The 4986-nt window shown below is 41.1% G+C and overlaps 1 pseudogene across 1 annotated transcript; it reads right to left on the reverse strand.

Annotated features, from left to right (window-relative positions):
* Positions 1–1510: 1510 nt before the first annotated feature.
* LOC308241921 (large ribosomal subunit protein uL24-like) lies at positions 1511–1948 on the reverse strand (annotated as a pseudogene). The gene has a single exon. The product of its transcript is annotated as a large ribosomal subunit protein uL24-like (transcript).
* Positions 1949–4986: the final 3038 nt, after the last annotated feature.

A 4986-nucleotide genomic window follows, 5' to 3' on the forward strand; every position in this document is an offset into this window, starting at 1 on the left:
CGGCTGAACAGCGAAATGACCATCCAGACACCCATTCGGACAACCACACTATGACACCCACTGGCCCCAGGCCAGCCAAGGCAGGTGCAAGGCGATTGGTCGGGAGCCGGGCCATTGCCCCATGATCGCTCTGCAGAATGAGGCCCAGGCCACCAACGAGCAGGGTGATCGATCAATAGGGGGGCTCCACAATTGCCCCAAAGAGGGAGGCCCAGGCCACTGACCAGCAGGCTGCTGCAGGTGGGCAGGGCCTCCCTCTTTGAAGTGATCAATCGCAGGGATCCCGGACTGTGAGAAGACACAGGCTAGGCTGAGGGACCACCTCCCCTCCCAGTGCATGAATTTTGTGCACCGGGCCTCTCGTAGTTAAATAACTTAGAGAAAATGATTTTATGATCATCTAATTCATTGTAAAACATTCCCAAAGCTGAGTTAGGATAGGCAGGTCCAAGCCTCATTTTACTAAAGCAGCAGTAGGAGGCAGGCAAGATGTGAGAGTCCTGCAGCAGCAACTCCATATGAAATATACTTTGATGAGTAAAATATCCTGGTCTACCCTTCCAGCAACTAGTCTACATTTGTCTTATTTATATGTGCCATCCTAACAGATCTTCCAATGAATGAAGATGTTTAAAAGCTAGCTTACAAAAAGATGCATGATAGTATTTGGCTGGCCTTTGTCTCAAGAATGGTTCACCAGGATAATAGTTATAAAAGAAATGCTATTGTTATTGTTAACCGAACAATGAAAATGTATACAGGTAGAGTATAGGAGGCAATAACCTGTCCTCTCTTAATTAGAGCAAAAGGAATACGCTTCCATTAAAAAGAAAAAAAAAAAGTAAACCTAAAGGCAGGGAACAATTTGTCCATCATGCAAGCAGCTGGCAACCAAAAAACTGTAAAAACTCCAGCTGGCACCTCACACTACCGACAACTAGCCAACTCTTCACATGGGAAAAGTGCTGTATGATTTGATGAGAGAAAGCAACAAAACAGATATTTGTGAATAAATATTGGTTTGACAGGAAGTCAGACAAACTGCATTTTTTACTCGAAGACATGTACTTAAGCACAAGGTGCCAAACATAATATCTATTTAAAGAAGGAAAAAAAATGTAGAGAAAATCTGCATCAGAGTGAAACTGAAGCAGATGGTGTAAATTGGTCCTTTGTTAGTCTTAAAAATTTTAAATAAAAATATCCTAAATTAGAGTCAAAAATAAAGAAGTCTTTTTCATCAGAAACAAAACACTTCCAACATAACACCTACAAATCTGGAAAATTTTTGCTTTCATTTTCAATCCCCTCAAAACTATATTTCTGACTCAATGTACTCAACCCAAACAAAACTCATGTGACTAAACTATTTTAAACATAGAATCTCAAAAATCTGCTATTTATTGGTTATAGTATAAGTAAATGCAGAGTCTATAACTGCCATCCTCATGGAAAGTGAGGGATTTTTTTTCATTTTAAGTTTTTAATGAAAGTTTTATATAATATTACTTTATTCCTGCATCTTCTCAATTGTTTCCTTCTTGTATTTTCCCTTTTCCTTTCCTACTTGGCGAGATTTGGCTTTACTTTCAAGGATCTTTTTGCGGTCTTTGTCCAGCTTTAGTCTAGTGATAACCACCTTGCTGGGGTGAATGCCCACATGAACAGTTGTACCATTAGCTTTCTCCCGTTTCACTCATTCAATGTAGATGACATATTTTTTCCTATAAACCTGGACTACTTTGCCAATTTGCTGCCCCTTGTAATGTCCTCAAACAACCTGAACTTCATCATCCTTTAGGATGGGCATGGACCAAACATTGTACTTCTGTCTCAGCTCTTTGGAAAGAGGAGATGACATAATCTTCCTTCGAATGTGGGGAGGTGCATTGAAATGCCTTTTACAGTTCTTGCTCCGGTCAGAAGTCACAAAGGGATTGAACTTCATTTTGAACTGGCTTGAGTGTAAACACATTTAGCACCCTTCAAAATTAATCAGGCCACCCATCCAGAACCTGGAAAATGCAGATCTCAGGTCCAAAATATCTTCCAATGGGCGGGCATGATTTGAAATTCCATGGCTTTACTAAAAGTTCTTTCAAGACCATTCTTTAGAAACTACACTGCCTAGACCTGACTCCATATCCACAGGCCCTCTCCCCTCCAGCTCCCGTTTCCGAATCCCAAAATTCTCTTTTGAAAGTGAGGAGTTTTTAAAATGATGCCTCCTTATTTTAAAAATTGTTTCAGATCTAAGACACTGATTCTCCAGGAGGCCTTCTAAAAGTACAAATATTATTATACTAGAGTGCATGAAAATTTGTGCACTCGGGGGGTCCTTCAGCCTAGCCTGCGCCCTCTTGCAGTCCAGGACCCATGGGGGAATGGGCCTAAGCTGGCAGTCAGACATTCCTCTGGCAGCCCTGGAGCCCTTGGGGAATGTCCAACTGATGGCTTAGGGGAGTGTGCCTAAGCTGGCAGTCGGACGTCCTTAGCGCTGCCAAGGAGATGGGAGAGGCTCCCGCCACCGTTGTTTCACTCGCAGCCAGCTGTCAGCGCAGCTTGTGGCTGAGTGGAGCTCCCCTTGTGGTAGCACACTGACCACCAGGGGGCAGCTCCTGCATTGAGCGTCTGCCCCCTGGTGGTCAGTGCGCACCATAGTGACTGGTCGTTCCTGGCTGTTCCACCATTAGGGTGAATTTGCATATTACCCTTTTATTATATGGGATTAACTCTAGCATTCTTTAATGTCCTAGTATGTGTTTATGTATCACACTAGCTAGCCAGTCCTAACTCTCCTGCCCAAAAGATATTTGTTTACATTTTCCCCCCACAACTGTATGAAATAGCTCCCCTATTTGCAAGGGAACCCTTCCGAAATGTGAGTATTAATACCTATAGTCTCTACAGTAGAGGAAGAGAAGGGGATGATGTACTGCCACCCTAGAGCATCTACTAGAAAACACAGTTTTTGCTCTGTCAACTGCACAGAGAAGTTACATATTTTACAAGCCATGGAAGCATTAGAAAAGTTCCAGTCTTAACCTTTTATAAAGAAACATCTCATCAAGGTGAAAAACTTAGGAGTGTAGAATTCAGAACATTTAAATTCCAGTTTTCCTATTGTACCAACACATGATGTTGTATCTAAAAGAAACAGAATTTAGGAAGATGTGGCAGTGATCATGAGAATACACCACACAGTACTCAAATATGGAGAGCATAGGCTGTTCTCACCCCATGACTAAGTGCATGTGGGGAGAGTAAGGCATGTCCGTTTCTGGGGGACCTAATTCCTTGATGGTTGGCTTTGGCTCATGTACTCCAGATGGCCCTGTTGAACGTTTCTCAAATTGTACAGCATTCTGGAATGCTTCCTTTCAACCTTCTCTCCCTGTCACCTTTACTTGGGGTTGAACTTGCAGTATGGTCTGATGGCTTTCCAGCCTTTTCAGGCTCCCTCCCCACTCCTTCTCACATAGATGTTTGCCCTAATACAATGATTGCACAAGTAATTCCATTCTGATATCAGATTCTAAGAGGACCTGGACAAACATAGATATATATTTTTATCTTCCAGGGCATATAGTAAATTATAATTTTATATGTCATACTGTTTACTTTTTAAAAAGTTATTATGTAATAACACTTTATAACATGTATGCTAATACATTAATCTCCTTAAAATTTAATTCCATCCATTTTTTTATGTAACAGAATAACTACTTTTTGAAGTACAACTTCAAGTTTTGAATCATTTTAATTGAAGAAATCCTCCACAATTAAGGTTTTAATCAACAAAATTAAATATTTAATGTTGTTCTACTTCATTTATTATTTCCTTCTTTATCTTAGTAGTTATGCTCTTTAAGCCTAAGTTGATGACTTTTACATTAAAATAAAGATAGAAGATTTACTAACAGAGAGAAGGGGAAAATGACCCTGAAATAGTAAAGAAGTATCACTTTCTTCATGGTGTGATAAGCACAAGTAGAATGCCTCATCTCATATAGTGCATCTTAAACAAAAAGACTATGGCTTATTACTGATATAATTCACAAAACCTAAATGAAAATTCTAATTCATCTATTCAGGAAGTATGTACTATATGCTTAACACTCTATAAATAAAGGTTATGAAAGGCTATTTTTTAACTTATCTTTCAAATTCATGAGTGACAAAGATAGATGAATAAATAAAATGCAGCATGGTAATTATTATCTCAAACATTGAATAAATTGCCATCTGCACCTAAAAAAGAATAATTATCTCTTCCTCAGTAATTTATGAGTCTACATGGAAAATAATGTTTGGCCTGGGTATTGAAAATGGGTTTATCAGAAAGAAAAGAGGATGAGAGAAAATCCAGGCAGAATGGACTATGTATGGTATAACAGCTTGAACAAAAGAGCACAGACAAAGAAATTAATTGAAAGCATAATATGACTGGATTATAGAGCAGGCTGTGGGAATGGTAGGAGATGTAATTAAAATGGTAAAATGGGTCAGATATAGGAAGCTCTTTCATGGTATGTTAAGGAATTTCAATATTATTCTACTAGAGGCCCGGTGCATGAAATCTGTGCACGGGGGTTGGGGGGGGTGTCCCTCAGCCCATCCTGCACCCTCTCCAATCTGGGATCCCTCTCACAATCCAGGACTGTTGGCTCCTAACCACTTACCTGCCTGCTTGCCTGATTGTCCCTAACTGCTTCTGCCTGCCAGCTTGATCATCCCCTAACCACTCCCTGGCCAGCCTGATTGCCCCTAACTTCCCTCTCTTGCCATCTGTTCACCCCTAACCGCACTCCCCTGCCAGCCTGGTTGCCCCTAACTGTCCTCCCCTGCTGGCCTGGTCACCCCCAACTGCCCTCCCCTGCAGGCCATCTTGTGGTGGCCATCTTGTGTCCACATGGGGGCAGTCATCTTTGACCACATGGGGGTGGCCATCTTGTACGTTGGAGTGATGGTCAATTTGCATATTAC

This window comes from Plecotus auritus, assembly GCF_963455305.1.
Source record: "Plecotus auritus genome assembly, chromosome: 2".
In the NCBI taxonomy this organism is placed as follows: domain Eukaryota; kingdom Metazoa; phylum Chordata; class Mammalia; order Chiroptera; family Vespertilionidae; genus Plecotus; species Plecotus auritus.